General features: G+C 46.0%; 1 protein-coding gene across 1 annotated transcript in view; it reads left to right on the top strand.

Annotated features, from left to right (window-relative positions):
* Positions 1-3,439: 3,439 nt before the first annotated feature.
* The window catches only part of CORO2A (coronin 2A), a 287,230-nt gene continuing 273,827 nt past the window's right edge, over positions 3,440-16,842 (top strand). Inside the window, exon 1 of the mRNA XM_075316071.1 lies at positions 3,440-4,018. The gene's annotated coding sequence lies outside the window, so the exon portion shown is untranslated. The remainder of the gene's footprint in view (positions 4,019-16,842) is intronic.

A 16,842-nucleotide genomic window follows, 5' to 3' on the forward strand; every position in this document is an offset into this window, starting at 1 on the left:
GTTATAATCTTTATATGGCCTGCTGAATTGGTATCTACAACTATGTGGTCAGTGTATGGAGCAGGGGCGATCACACCATTGTGCAACCTGTGCAGCCACATAGGGGTCCCAGATGTAGGGTCCACTTCTACTTCCAGCCACATAGGGGTCCCAGATGTAGGGGCCCACTTCTACTTACAGCCACAGAGGTCCCAGATGTAGGGGCCCACTTCTACTTCCAGCCACATAAGGGGTCCCAGATGTAGGGGCCCACTTCTACTTCCAGCCACATAAGGGGTCCCAGATGTAGGGGCCCACTTCTACTTCTAGCCACATAGGGGGTCCCAGATGTAGGGGCCTACTTCTACTTCCAGCCATTTAGGGGTCCCAGATGTAGGGGCCCACCTCTACTTCCAGCCACATAGGGATCCCAGATGTAGGGGCCCAGTTCTACTTCCAGCCACATAGGGATCCCAGATGTAGGGGCCCAGTTCTACTTCCAGCCACATAGGGATCCCAGATGTAGGGGCCCACTTCTATTTCCAGCCACATAGGGATCCCAGATGTAGGGGCCGCTTCTACTTCCAGCCACATAGGGGGTCCCAGATGTAGGGGCCTGCTTCTACTTCCAGCCACATAGGGATCCCAGATGTAGGGGCCCACTTCTAGTTTCAAACAGGTGAAATTGTGCATTTTGATGAGCTATACAACTGCAAAGGGCCCATATATTGTCCTTGCACAGGGGCCTCTTCTGTCTGTCCACTCCTGATCTGGAAGTCTTGTCTTCTGCTGAGGTGCCCACTAATATTAGGGTACACCTGCGTAGTTGTAAACATGGTTAATTATTCAGATGTGTTCCCCCTCCCACCCACTTAGCTAAACCCCCAGTGCTGCCAAGTTCTGAGAGGAATTCACACAGCAGTCTCCTTTGGTGCTTTTCTGCGGAAAGTGCGCCCAAAAAAAGTAAGGGGGCACCTTAGCATGCATTGTATTAGTAACAGGGAGGCCTGTTTATATGCATTGTATTAGTAACAGGGGGGCCTGTTTATATGCATTGTATTAGTAACAGGGGGGCCTGTTTATATGCATTGTATTAGTAACAGGGGGGCACCTTAGCATGCATTGTATTAGTAACAGGGGGGCCTGTTTATATGCATTGTATTAGTAACAGGGGGGCCTGTTTAAATGCATTGTATTAGTAACAGGGGGCCTGTTTCTATGCATTGTATTAGTAACAGGGGGCCTGTTTCTATGCATTGTATTAGTAACAGGGGGGCCTGTTTATATACATTGTATTAGTAACAGGGGGGCCTGTTTATATACATTGTATTAGTAACAGGGGGGCCTGTTTATATACATTGTATTAGTAACAGGGGGGCCTGTTTATATACATTGTATTAGTAACAGGGGGGCCTGTTTATATGCATTGTATTAGTAACAGGGGGGGCCTGTTTCTATGCATTGTATTAGTAACAGGGGGGCCTGTTTCTATGCATTGTATTAGTAACAGGGGGGCCTGTTTATATGCATTGTATTAGTAACAGGGGGGGCCTGTTTATATGCATTGTATTAGTAACAGGGGGGCCTGTTTATATGCATTGTATTAGTAACAGGGGGGCCTGTTTATATGCATTGTATTAGTAACAGGGGGGCCTGTTTCTATGCATTGTATTAGTAACAGGGGGGCCTGTTTATATACATTGTATTAGTAACAGGGGGGGCCTGTTTATATACATTGTATTAGTAACAGGGGGGGCCTGTTTCTATGCATTGTATTAGTAACAGGGGGGGCCTGTTTCTATGCATTGTATTAGTAACAGGGGGGCCTGTTTATATGCATTGTATTAGTAACAGGGGGGCCTGTTTATATGCATTGTATTAGTAACAGGGGGGCCTGTTTATATGCATTGTATTAGTAACAGGGGGGCCTGTTTCTATGCATTGTATTAGTAACAGGGGGGCCTGTTTATATGCATTGTATTAGTAACAGGGGGGCCTGTTTATATACATTGTATTAGTAACAGGGGGGGCCTGTTTCTATGGATTGTATTAGTAACAGGGGGGCCTGTTTCTATGCATTGTATTAGTAACAGGGGGGCCTGTTTATATGCATTGTATTAGTAACAGGGGGGCCTGTTTATATGCATTGTATTAGTAACAGGGGGGGCCTGTTTCTATGCATTGTATTAGTAACAGGGGGGGCCTGTTTCTATGCATTGTATTAGTAACAGGGGGGCCTGTTTATATGCATTGTATTAGTAACAGGGGGGCCTGTTTCTATGCATTGTATTAGTAACAGGGGGGCCTGTTTCTATGCATTGTATTAGTAACAGGGGGGCCTGTTTATATACATTGTATTAGTAACAGGGGGGCCTGTTTCTATGCATTGTATTAGTAACAGGGGGGCCTGTTTCTATGCATTGTATTAGTAACAGGGGGGCCTGTTTCTATGCATTGTATTAGTAACAGGGGGGCCTGTTTATATACATTGTATTAGTAACAGGGGGGCCTGTTTATATGCATTGTATTAGTAACAGGGGGGCCTGTTTCTATGCATTGTATTAGTAACAGGGGGGCCTGTTTCTATGCATTGTATTAGTAACAGGGGGGCCTGTTTATATACATTGTATTAGTAACAGGGGGGGCCTGTTTATATACATTGTATTAGTAACAGGGGGGCCTGTTTCTATGCATTGTATTAGTAACAGGGGGGCCTGTTTCTATGCATTGTATTAGTAACAGGGGGGCCTGTTTATATACATTGTATTAGTAACAGGGGGGGCCTGTTTCTATGCATTGTATTAGTAACAGGGGGGCCTGTTTATATGCATTGTATTAGTAACAGGGGGGCCTGTTTCTATGCATTGTATTAGTAACAGGGGGGCCTGTTTCTATGCATTGTATTAGTAACAGGGGGGCCTGTTTCTATGCATTGTATTAGTAACAGGGGGGGCCTGTTTCTATGCATTGTATTAGTAACAGGGGGGCCTGTTTATATGCATTGTATTAGTAACAGGGGGGCCTGTTTCTATGCATTGTATTAGTAACAGGGGGGCCTGTTTCTATGCATTGTATTAGTAACAGGGGGGCCTGTTTCTATGCATTGTATTAGTAACAGGGGGGCCTGTTTCTATGCATTGTATTAGTAACAGGGGGGGCCTGTTTCTATGCATTGTATTAGTAACAGGGGGGCCTGTTTCTATGCATTGTATTAGTAACAGGGGGGCCTGTTTCTATGCATTGTATTAGTAACAGGGGGGCCTGTTTCTATGCATTGTATTAGTAACAGGGGGGCCTGTTTCTATGCATTGTATTAGTAACAGGGGGGCCTGTTTATCCCTGCTGTTCACAGCCCTCTAGTGATAGGCACTACACATGAGACATCCCATGCACTGAGGTGTGCACAGCAGTCCCCACAGAGCAGTGCAGCCTCAGCTCCATGCCCGCAACCTGTTGTCTTCCATCCGGACTGGCCCCACCCTCCATATAAATATGAAGCTGCTGGCCCGGGGAGACTCCTATTACTGCCTGCACACAAAGGACGGCTCCCAGCCTCTGCTGACCTCTGGAGCCGCATCCTTCAGCCGTCACACACTACAGGCCATTTCAGCCAGTTTTAATGAATGAAGATCCCGCAGGATCTGGAAAGGGGCACTACCAAGCACGCCAGGAGGAGGGGGATAGCAGCAGTCATCCCCAGTGTGGACGAGGATAGCAGCAGTCATCCCCAGTGTGGACGAGGATAGCAGCAGTCATCCCCAGTGTGGACGAGGATAACCGCAGTCATCCCCAGTGTGGACGAGGATAGCAGCAGTCATCCCCAGTGTGGAGGAGGTGGAGGACAGCAGCAGTCATCCCCAGTGTGGAGGACAGCAGCAGTCATCCCCAGTGTGGAGGAGGTGGAGGATAGCAGCAGTCATCCCCAGTGTGTGCTCACAGGGTGTGCATTGGGATAGTGGGCTGGGCTTGTATCCTCACTGCTGCAGCGGGCTCCAGACCAGGCACAGCACCTGAGCGAAGCTGCAGGACTGGAGCAAAGGTAAGCAAGGCTATGCCACCTCTATGGAAGTCACAGGAGTGCTGGCAGTGCAGCTAGGAGCTCTCTGTTATCTGCCATATGTTCTGGTCCTGAGAGCAGCTGTGTCACATGACCATGCAGGGGAGTCCCTGCAGCACACGTTTGCTCTGTGTGTGGTGACATAGGAGCTTGTCTGTGCAGCCTGACACGTTTATTGAGTTACATTGTACATAATATTTACCTCAGCGCTCTGTGTAAGTCATTACTCCATTTTGGGGTACAGAATTGATGCTCCTGGACTATGGGGTGTCTTTATGACCTGTACTATACAGCTTTTCCATACAATTTTGCAGCCTGACATGTTTATTGAGTTGCCTATACATATTATTTACCTCTGTGTAATTCATTACTCCATTTTGGGGTACAGAATTGATGCTCCTGGACTATGGGGTGCCTTTATGACCTGTACTATACAGCTTCTCCATACAGTTCTGCAGCCTGACACGTTTGTCGAGATACTGTACATACTTACCTCAGCGCCCTGTGTAATTCATTGCTCTAGTTTGGGGTGCAGCCCCTGACGGACAGAGAAGGGCCCCTATTCAAGAACTATGTATGGGCCTGTTTGAAGCCAAAGATGTAATCAAAATTCACATTTCCACCTGCTTTGGGGGTGGTCATGGGCCCCTCCCACCGCTTGGGCCACTTTGCGGCTGCGCCAATGATATGCGCACCCCTGGGTGCTGCATTGATGCTCCTTGCCTGTGGGGTGTTGTTAGGACCTTTGCTATACAGCTTTTCTAAACAGTGCTGCCGCCTGACACATTTATCGTGGCAGTACACCACATGATATTTACCTCAGCGCTCTGTGTAAGTCAGTACTCCATGTTGGGGTGCAGCATTGATGTTTCTGGACTATGGGATGTAGTTATGATTTCAATTATACTTATCTTTTGCGCCGTTGCCAGCGTTTCGCTCATGTTGTACAAAGACTAATGCAGAATAAGTGCATTGACCAACTGGATTCCAAAAAGGCCTTGTGCCAGTTTCAAGTTGGCTCGTGCCATAAACCTCCTGCTCCTAAACAATCATGGGTTCTACCTCCTTCATTCATGTATATATACCCATATATAATCTTTATCTTTGTGATAAAGTAATACATCTGATAGAATAATGACTAATGGTGGTATCATATTTTTGATTGATTCTTGGCGGAGATTCGATGCATACACGTATGACCCTTCTGTGTGACATAACCGGAGTTAAGTATGTTGCTGGCTATATGTAACAGGCTTTGCCACTCTCTCGACCCTTAAGTGCATACATTAATTTCACTTGCCATAAACTGCTGTATACTATATGTCATCCATATAGGCTTAGTAATACTTTTATTGTGGTGTCCAACTGAATAAAAAAAGTACCAAATGGTATAGCCACTTGAATCTGCTTGGTGCTGATGCGGAACACTCTGGACTCTTAAGGCCCCGTCACAGATAAATCTTTGGCAGATCTGTGGTTGCCGTGAAATCATGGCCATATTGTTCCATTTGTACACAGCCACAAACCTGGCACTGATTGTCCACAATTTCACTGCAACCACAGATCTGCCGCAGATTTCTGTGTGTGACAGGGCCTTTAGGCTATGTGCGCACTGACGTTTTTGCACTTCTCCAAAACGCTGCATTTTTGGCTGCAAAAAATGCACAAAAACGCACCATATTTTACTGCATTTTTGACTGCGTTTTGCTGAGTTTTTGATCACTGCGTTCTGCTGCATTTTTCCAATGCATTGCATGGGGGGAAAAAAATGCATAAAACGCAGGAAAGAATTGACATGTCCATTTTTTTTTTTTTTTTTTTTTTTTTTTTTAGCTCAAAAACGGAGCTAAAAAAGTGTGCAGACAGCAAAAATGAAAAGTCATAGACTCTGCTGGGGAAGCAAAGTCATGCAGTTTTGAGTCCAAAAGACACACCTGAAAAATGCTGTGAAAAACTCACTGTGCACATAGCTTAATGGTTTATGGACCATACAGCATAGAATTCAGGAGAATTTCCCGGTATACTCAGCGTAAGGCCGGGGCCACACGGGGCACTAGTGAGATCCTCGCATGACGCTCTGCTCACGATGGCAGCACAGCGGGACAGAGTGTCATACGAGTGTCCCTGCGACTGAGGTCCGATCATACGATTGGACCTCAGCTGCGGGGGACGGGCCGGCTCTGAAGAGGGGTGGGAGGGATTTATCTCCCTCTCTCCTCCGTAGCCGGCTATTGCCATTCTCGCACTGCACTCACGGTACACCGGTGTAACGCGAGTGCAGTGCGATCTTTCTCTCGCCCCATAGAGTTGAATGGGTGCGAGAGAAAGAGTCTCGCATTACAGTCCCAGCACGCTGCGATTGTTTTCTCGGTCCAATTAGGGCTGAGAAAATAATCGCTCATGGGTCCTGGGACATAGGTTAATATTGGTCTGAGTGGAATGCGATGTTTTATTGTATTTCACTCGGTCCGATTTTCATGCCGTGTGGCTTAGGCCTTATGCCGGTTTATAGAGCAGTCTGAATGATCCATGTTTGTGTTTTTTAAATCAGTGTGTTGGACCCATTTTATGGTTAGTGTATCATTTTTTACAATCCTTGTTGCCTTTAGTTTTTCCTATTTATAAATAAATAACTTCTGCCTGTTGAACAGTAAAATATTGACAGCTTTTGGGCAATACATTAGAGGCGCCTTTGTGGCTTGAAAAAACTTTAAACATATTCCCCGAACCCATTCACAACAGTAAGGCTATGTGCCCACGGGACTCTAACCGCGGAATTTGCCGCGGAAAACCTGTGGATTTATCTGGATTTTCCAGATAAATCCGCAGGTTTTAGCAAGCACAGACACTCCCCATGTTATCCTATGGGACATGGGGAGTGTCTGTGTCCATGCTGCGGTATGTGCGGCGGATGTTTCGCAGCCGCAGACAACTGCAAGTCAATTATTCCTGCGGAATTACCTGCGGAAATCCCGGCCCTCCACTATGGAGATAGAGGCCGGGACTTCCACAGGGAAGTCGCACGAATGTCCACAGGTTTTCCGCAGCTATTTCGCTGAAATCCTGTAGCTATGTATAGCTGCAGATTCCAGGGATCAGCTGCGGGAAACCTGTGGCCGCACCCGCGGATATATCCACGGGTACATAGTGCCGTGGGCACATAGCCTAACACAGATAGTCATTCTATGCTGTCTGGTCTCTATTTCAGTAATGGCCACCCTCTTGAGGTGGGCACAAAAGCACATTGGCCTAAAGAAGGCAAATCTTGTCGAAACGGAGGCCACACAGAGCACAGACTGACCAGGTCTGTCTCAACTATGGTGAATGGGTCCGATCAGGGGTTCCGTCCAAACCCAGTTTTTCAAGGCTTTAGAATGAATCCTCCACTAATGTTTGGCCTGAGTGCAGTGTGGACAAGGCAAGTAAATGGATCTGCGAAAAAAAAAAAAATAGACTGTGCACAGATGCAATAAGTGTTGAACTTGTATGCTGTCCATTTTTCATTGACATTTTGCTTGGAGAAGCTTGGGAAATCTCCATCACATTTATTTATTTATTTCATAAAAGAAAATAAGGATAACACATGGATGGTAAAAAAAACCCCCATAAAACCAGATGCGCTGACCAAAAAATGGTGCATACGGCACACTGATGAAATGAAAACTTTTGGGTTTATATGAGAATTTGACTTCTTTCCAAGTTTACTTATGTACAATGACCTGCTATGTGTGTATAGGTACTACCCACAATAAGTTTCACTTTCGTTTTTCACGTTTTTCGTATTTTTACTGCTTCAGAAACGAAGCGTTTTACAGTACAAGCAAAGTGGATGGGATTAATAGAAACCTCCTGCTCACTTTGCATTCTTTTATGCTGTGTAAACTGACCTGTGGTGTGTTTCTCCAATCCGCAGCATGTCAATGTCTTTTGCGAGTACGCTAAATTTTGTGTGTGAAATTTCCCCATAGACTTGCATTAGATGCAAAAAATCCACATGTAAAAAATGCATGTGCGTGTCCGTAGCAGAAAAGCATGAAAAACGCATATAATGCACACCTAAGAATGTCAATACAAGGAGGTTTCAAAAACAAAACAGGTTTATTTTAAGCATGACACACCAAATAGACAAAAAAAAACCCCAATCAAAAACGTGGTAAAAATGTATGTTAAAAAAACTCGCTTAAGTATACTAAAGTGCAGAAATTATGCAGCGTCAAGAAATCAACAAACATTGATTATGGGAACATAGACGAACTGTGAAAACTACAGTAATTTCTGCTCCTTTGAGTACACTAGTGATACTAGCATTTTTTCCTATTCTTAAAGGAAATCTGTCAGCCGGATTTTCCTACCTCATCTGACAGCAGCATAATGTAGGCATAGAGATTCTGAATCAGACGGTGTGTTACATTACTGGGTGCAGCCATTCTCACATAAAAAATTGCGTTTTAAGCATGAAGCTGAGATGGGAGAGTTATCCTGCCCACACCAGACTCTCTATAGAGATTGTACATAAGGGTACCGTCACACTTTAGCGACGCTCCAGCGATCCCACCAGCCATCTGACCTGATCAGGATCGCTGGTGCGTCGCTACATGGTCGCTGGTGAGCTGTCAATCAGGCAGATCTCACCAGTGACCAGCCCCCAGCCAGCAGCGACGCATGGAAGCGACGCTGCACTTGGTAACTAAGGTAAATATCGGGTAACCAAGGGCTTGGTTACCCCATATTTACATTTGTTACCAGCGCACACCGCTTAGCGCTGGCTCCCTGCACGCCTAGCCACAGTACACATCGGGTTAATAAGCAAACATTTGCTTATTTACCTGATGTGTACTCCGGCTACGTGTGCAGGGAGCAGGGAGCCAGCACTGGCAGCGTGAGAGCGGTGGACGCTGGTAACGAAGGTAAATATCGGGTAACCAAGGAAAGGGCTTCCCTTGGTTACCTGATATTTACGTTGGTTACAGCTTACCGCAGGCTGCCAGACGCCGGCTCCCTGCACGTTCAGATTGTTGCTCTCTCGCTGTCACAGCGATGTGTGCTTCACAGCGGGAGAGCAACGTCAAAAAAATGAACCAGAGCTGTGTGTAACTAGCAGCGACCTCACAGCAGGGGCCAGATCGCTGCTCAGTGTCACACACAGCAAGAACGCTAATAAGGTCACTGGTGCGTCACAAAAACTGTGACTCGGCAGCGATCTCGCTATGTGTGAAGCACCCCCTAAGACTGTGAGGTGTCAGTCACATCAGGGGGCATGTCAGACTTCTCAACAGGTTTGTTTATAGTCCTGCAATGTTAATCACAGGGTAATAAAACCATTAGTTTAAGTAAACAATAGCTCTCACACACACACACAGATGAGAGGTATAGTTGCTTTTTTGTTTTTGGTTCTTTTAACCCCTACATCTTGCTGTCCTCAAGCTTACATAGCAAAAACCTGCTGACAGATTCCCTTTATGCTCTTAAAAGGATTGATTATTACTGGGCAACCCCTTATCAATGGCCCCAGGGTGCCGGAAAAAAAAAAATTCACCTACCTCCTTGACCAGTGTCGATCCATAGCTGTGATCGGTGTCCCCAAAGATCTTATGACATTGTTCATGTGATAGTTTGTCACAAGATTGACGGGTGCAAGTTATAAGAGGATGTCTGCTTAAAGTGAACCGGTCAGTTGGTACATGCTGCCCAATCCATGGGCATGTATCAGACACTGGCTGTATTAACCCCTTAACGACCGCGGGCCGTAAAATTACGTCCTAAATGACATAATCTTACTGCCCGCGGTCCTCCGGCGGCAGCATGCCGCGATCGGCACACATCTCAGCTGATTTTCACAGCTGAGATGTGTGCCTGCTAGGCACGAGCAGAATCGTTATCTGCTCGTGCCGATTAACCCCTTATATGGCGCTGTCAATACATAACAGCGCCATTATAGGCGCGATTGCGGTAAGCATTTACTTACCGCCCGAAACCGGAAGTCACGTGACGCGATCACGTGACTCCCGATAGTTGTCATGGTAGCACAGGGTCATGTGATGACTAGAGTTGAGCGCGGTTCGTGGTTCGTGGTTCTCCAGTTCTAGGCTCGAGTGATTTTTGGGCTGTTCGAGATCGAACTAGAACTCGAGCTTTTTGCTAAAAGCTCGATAGTTCTAGATACGTTCGAGAACGGTTCTAGCAGCAAAAAGCAGGGCTTTTTACAGCTACAGTGAGCAGGAGCCATCGCTGGCAGCCTGCCACAAGCTGGTAACCAAGATAAACATCGGGTATCCAAGCAAAGCGCTTTGGTTAGTAACCCGATGTTTATCTTAGTTACGTGCAGGAAGCCCACACTTTCCCGCTCAGCTCGCTCCACCCCCTCCTGCCCGCGGCATGTACACATACATACACATACACAAACACACACACACACATCCCCCCCCCCCCCCCCCGCCCGCCCGCCCGCCCGCCCGGCTTACCTGCGGTGATGAAGTCCCGCCATCCCGACCTCAGCGCTGTCACTGTCCTCCATGGCCGCCGCTTGTCACATCACCTATCGCTTCCGACCCGAGACTGACACTGGCGGTGACGTCACGGACCTCTCGCGATACTTGATGTGAAGGCGCCGGTCATTGACCTCAGTGACAGGGGCTGTCAGTGTGCTGGAGATCAGCGCAGGTAATGTACCTCACTGACAGCAGCACTTGTCACCCCCCTGCAGTGACCTGGGCTGACCCATTGATGTTAGCTCAGGTCACTGCACTGCTCTCCCAGCCAATGGGGAACATCCTGCTCTTCATTGACTGGGACAGTGTGCATCGTCATGGCAACCCCTTGGATTACACCAGACCTGGATTTGTTTTTCAATCTAATAAATTGGTTAAAGAGGGAATGTTTTGGGGAGTGTTTTTTCAAATAAAAATGTGTTTGTCGTGTATTTTTTTTTTATTACTGACTGGGTTGGTGATGTCGGGTATCTGATAGACGCCTGATCTCACCAACCCCAGGGCTTGATGCCAGGTGACATTACACATCTGGTATTAACCCCAAATATTACCCCGTTTGCCACCGCACCAGGGCGCGGGATGAGCTGGGGCGAAGCACCAGGATTGGCGCATCTAATGGATGCGCCACTTCTGGGGCGGCTGCGGCCTGCTATTTTTAGGCTGGGGAGATTCCAATAACCATGGACCTCCCTAGTCTGAGAATATCAGGCCCCAGCTGTCTGCTTTACCTTGGCTGGTGATCCAATTTTGGGGGACCCCTACGTGTTTTTTTTTTTTAAATTATTTATTTAATTTAAAATAACAGCGTGGGGTGCCCTCAGTTTTGGATTACCAGCCAAGGTGAGGTTGCCAGCTGTGGTCTGCAGGCTGCAGCCGTCTGCTTTACACTAGCTGGCTACAAAACTAGGGGGAACCCTATGTCATTTTTTTTTCATTTTTTTGGCTAAATACAAAGCTAAGCACCCCTTAGTGCCACATGAAAGGTACCAAAGGGTGTTCCACTTTTTCTCCACTTTTTCTCCACTTTTTCTCCACTTTTTCTCCACTTTTTCTCCACTTTTTCTCCACTTTTTCTCCACTTTTTCTCCACTTTTTCTCCACTTTTTCTCCACTTTTTCTCCACTTTTTCTCCACTTTTTCTCCACTTTTTCTCCACTTTTTCTCCACTTTTTCTCCACTTTTGCTCCACTTTTGCTCCACTTTTTCTCCACTTTTTCTCCACTTTTGCTCCACTTTTGCTCCACTTTTTCTCCACTTTTGCTCCACTTTTGCTCCACTTTTTCTCCACTTTTTCTCCACTTTTTCTCCACTTTTTCTCCACTTTTTCTCCACTTTTTCTCCACTTTTTCTCCACTTTTTCTCCACTTTTTCTCCACTTTTTCTCCACTTTTTCTCCACTTTTGCTCCACTTTTGCTCCACTTTTGCTCCACTTTTGCTCCACTTTTGCTCCACTTTTGCTCCACTTTTGCTCCACTTTTGCTCCACTTTTGCTCCACTTTTGCTCCACTTTTGCTCCACTTTTGCTCCACTTTTGCTCCACTTTTGCTCCACTTTTGCTCCACTTTTGCTCCACTTTTGCTCCACTTTTGCTCCACTTATTCTCTACTTTTTCTATGGTCGGTCTACCCATTAGCTCTGCCATGCATAGTGTAGCTCTACACCTACTGCACATGTTACTTTATGATTGACATCTCTTTCGTACCAGAGCTGTCTAAGTCTACTCTGACCCCATATTTGTCATTACTATATTGTCCTTGTACTGTATTATGACATTTGTATCATGTGTTTCATTTCTTGCTGTGTTGCAATTTTTTTGCTGCATCCCAATTGTACCTCTACATTGTTCGAGTTTATGTTATTGTTCTCTCACTCTTATGTGATACTGATTATTGTCATTTTTCATGATTACATGCAGATAAGTCCAATCTGACGAAGGCTCAGGCCGAAACGTCATTTGTAACTTGTTTTGGACAAAAACATATATGCTTATGAAAAAAAAAATTTCTTAATACGGACCAATAAAGAGTGATTTTGCATGACTATCCGTTGTGACTTACTGACTTAGTCTGGGAGATATAGAGTGCCGAGGTTACTCACTAATTTTATCTATTATTACCTCTGAGCACCTATATACCAGTGAGCAGAGCTTCCTCTACAGTAGTTCTCCTGATTAGGCATGCCCTTACCTCATGAGCAGGGCATTGCAGCTTTGGTAGCAACCATTACGACATGGACTCTGCTGCTGTGGACCCGGGGAGAGTGAGTGCAGATTCATTGCACCCACACTCCTCACATGAAGGGTCCGCACTCCTAGAAAATGGGGGATACGTTCCCTGAGTGTCTCCCCCCCCATATTCTAGACGGTCCAGAGTCTTCGTGGGACCCCTTTATTTTTTTTCTTACAATAAATTGGTGAAAGAGGAAATGTTTTGGGGACTGTTTTTTCAAATAAATTTCTTTTGTCGATTTTTTTGTTTTTGTTAGTACTGACAGTTTATGATGTTGGGTATCTAATAGACGCCATGACATCACAAACTGCTGGGCTTGATCTCAGGTGACTTTACAGCTAGTATCAACCCGATTTATTACCCCGTTTGCCACTGCACCAGGGCACGGGATGAGCTGGGGTGAAGCGCCAGGATTGGCGCATCTAGTGGATGCGCCACGTCTGGGGTGCCTGCGGCCTGCTATTTTTAGGCTGTGAAGGCCCAATAACTATGGACCTTCCCACCCTGAGAATACCAGACCACAGCTGTCCGCTTTACCTTGGCTGGTGATCCAATTTGGGGGGTCCCCTACTTTTATTGTGTAATTATTAATATTTATAAAATAATTATAAAAAAGAGCCTGAGGGGACCTCCACATTGGATCCCCAACCACGGTAAAGCTGCCAGCTGTGGTTTTCAGGCTACAGCCGTCTGCTTTACCCTAGCTGGCTATCAAAAATGGGGGGACCCAACGTCATTTTTTTTTTTTAACTATTTTTTAAATAGAAAAAATTAATGGGCTTCCCTGTATTTTGATTGCCAACCAAGGTAACGGCAGGCAGATGGGGGTGGCAACCCATAGCTGTCTGCTTTATCTGCGCTGAGAATCAAAAATACCGCGGAGCGCTACGTCATTTTTTTAAAGATTTATTTTTACAGCACTGTGATGTCCAGCAATCAAAATACAGGGAAGCCCATTTTATTTTTAGTTATTTAAATAAATAATTAAAAAAAATATATGTTAGCTCCCACTGCATTTTTTGTATTGCTAGCTAAGGGTAATCCAAGCAGCTACTGGCTGCTAACCCCCACTGCTTGGTGTTACCTTCACTGGCAATGGAAAATCCAGGGAAGCATTTTTTTTTTTTTTTGCCAAAAAGCTACAAAAAAAGGACGTGAGCTTCGCCATATTTTTGTATGCTAGCCAGGTATAGCAGGCAGGTGCTGGAAGAGTTGGATACAGCGCCAGAAGATGGCGCTTCTATGAAAATGCCATTTTCTGAGGTGGCTGCAGACTGCAATTCGCAGCAGTGGGGCCCAGAAAGCTCAGGCCAACCGGTGGTGCGGATTCCAATCCCAGCTGCCTAGTTGTACCTGGCTGGACACAAAAATGGGGCAAAGCCTACGTCATTTGTTTTCTAATTATTTCATGAAATTCATGAAATAATAAAAAACGGGCTTCCCTATATTTTTGGTTCCCAGCCGGGTACAAATAGGCAACTGGGGGTTGGAGGCAGCCCGTGGCTGCCAGCTGTACCTGGCTAGCATACAAAAATATGGCGAAGCCCACGTCATTTTTTTGGTGGGCAAAAAACTTCTGCATACAGTCCTGGATGGAGTATGCTGAGCCTTGTAGTTCTGCAGCTGCTGTCTGCTCTTCTCCATACAGACAGACAGCAGCTGCAGAACTACAAGGCTCAGCATACTCCATCCAGGACTGTATGCAGAAGTTTTTTGCCCCCTGAAAAAATTATGTGGCTTCGCCATATTTTTGTATGCTAGCCAGGTACAGCAGGCAGGTACGGCTGCCCCCAACCCCCAGTTGCCTATTTGTACCCGGCTGGGAACCAAAAATAAAGGGAAGCCCTTTTTTTTTAATTATTTCACTTATTTCATGAAATAATTAAAAAACAAATGACGTGGGCTTCGCCCTATTTTTGTGTCCAGCCGGGTACAACTAGGCAGCTGGGGATTGGAATCCGCAGCACAGGTTAGCCCGAGGTTTGTGGGCGCCTCTGCTGCGGATTTCAGTCCGCAGCCGTCCCAGAAAATGGCGCTCTCATAGAAGCGCCATCATCTGGCGCTGTATCCAACTCTTCCAACAGCCCTGGAGCCGGGTGGCTTGTTGGGTAATCATGAGTTAATACTGGCTTTGCTTTACTAGCCAGTATTAAGCCAGAGATTCTTAATGTCAGGCACGTTTGACCCGGCCATTAAGAATCTCCAATAAAGGGTTAAAAAAAGACACCACACAGAGAAAAAATACTTTAATAGAAATAAATACACAGACACATTAGAGACTCCATCTTTATTACCCCTGTCAGCCCTCCACGATCCTGCTCTTCTGTCTTCTTTCTTTCTAGTGTAGTAGTAGTGACGATTGTAGTGAGGGGCATCACTTGGGGCTGGGGAACCTCCATCCTAACTACAATGCTCACTACAATCGGGAAGCAGCGTGCAGCCTTCACTCTGTGAGTGATCAGTGCTGGCTGCTAGCGGTAACGCTGACAGACGCGTTACCATAGCAACGGTGCTCCCGGAGCCGCGGTTAGCGGTGACGTCACCGCTAACTGCGTTGCTATGGCAACGGTGATCTCCGTTAATGACCGGCTGTGTCAGCCGGTCCCTAACGGAACGGGGAGTCGACCGTGTGCTAGAGCATGTCGCCGGTACACGGCGATACACATTTGTGCACCGTGTACCGGAGAGATGCACTCGCAGGTCCTACATGACGTGTCATAGTCATGTGACCAGTCTGTAGCCAATGAGATAATAGCCACGTGACTGGTCACATGGCTATTTTGACGTCACGATAGGTCCTGCTTCTCTGCTGGCAGTGCAGGTCACCGGGAGGATTCAGCGATCATCGGATGGAATAGCGGCAGGAGACAGAGTGCAGAAGGGATCGCGAGGACCGGTAAGTGTTATGGCAATGTTTATTAACTGTTTGTGTACATTTATAATGCATTTTTATGTGTTTGTGATTGCCTCCCATTCTAGCCTATACGTTCGAGTTCGGTTCGTCGAACGTTCGACGAACCGAACTCGAACGGGACCCCCGTTCGGCGAACCGGCCTCGAGCCGAACCGGGACCGGTTCGCTCATCTCTAGTGATGACTCCTGTACTACACATGACTTGGTTTCACTTTCGCTGTGCCCGGGGCACAGCAAAAGAGAAAGACAGCGTATCTGCTGTTTACAGCCTTCCAGCTGTGATCAGCAGATACTGCAGAGCGATCGGAATGCTGATCGCAATAGCCCCCTAGGGGGACTAGTAAAATAAAAAAAAAAAGTTAAAAAATAAGTTTTAAAAAATTAAAAAAAACAAAAAACCTAAAAGTTCAAATCACCCCCCATTCGCCCCATTGAAAATTAAAGGGTTAAAAAAATAAAAAAATATACACACATTTGGTATCGCCGCGTTCAGAAACGCCCGATCTATCAAAATATAAAATCAATTAATCTGATCAGTAAACGGCGTAGCGGCAAAAAAATTCCAAACGCCAAAACGACGTTTTTTTGTCGCCACAACTTTTGCGCAAAATGCAATAAGAGGCGATCAAAACGTAGCATCTGCGCAAAAATGGTACCGTTAAAAACGTCAGCTCGAGACGCAAAAAATAAGCCGTCATTGAGCCTAAGATCCCGAAAAATGAGAACGCTACGGGTCACGGAATATGGCGTAAAACGTGCGATTTTTTTTTTTAACCCCTTATATAAAAGTAAACCTATACATGTTTGGTGTCTACGAACTCGCACTGACCTGAGGCATCACACCCACACATCAGTTTTACCATATAGTGAACACAGTGAATAAAATATCTCAAAAACCATAGTGCTATCGCACTTTTTTTGCAATTTTTCAGCATTTGGAATTTTTTTGCCGTTTTCTAGTACACAATATGGTAAAACTGATGATTTCATTTAAAAGTACAGCTCGTTCCGCAAAAAATGAGCCCTCACATGACCATATTGACTGAAAAATAAAGTTACGTCTCTCAGAAAAAGAATGGCGAAAAAAAAAAACGGAAAGCGAAAAATCGGCCGGTCGTGAAGGGGTTAAAGGTACCGTATTTTTCGGACTATAAGACGCACCCTGGTTTTAGAGGA

This window comes from Anomaloglossus baeobatrachus, chromosome 1 (genome assembly GCF_048569485.1).
Source record: "Anomaloglossus baeobatrachus isolate aAnoBae1 chromosome 1, aAnoBae1.hap1, whole genome shotgun sequence".
In the NCBI taxonomy this organism is placed as follows: Eukaryota; Metazoa; Chordata; class Amphibia; order Anura; family Aromobatidae; genus Anomaloglossus; species Anomaloglossus baeobatrachus.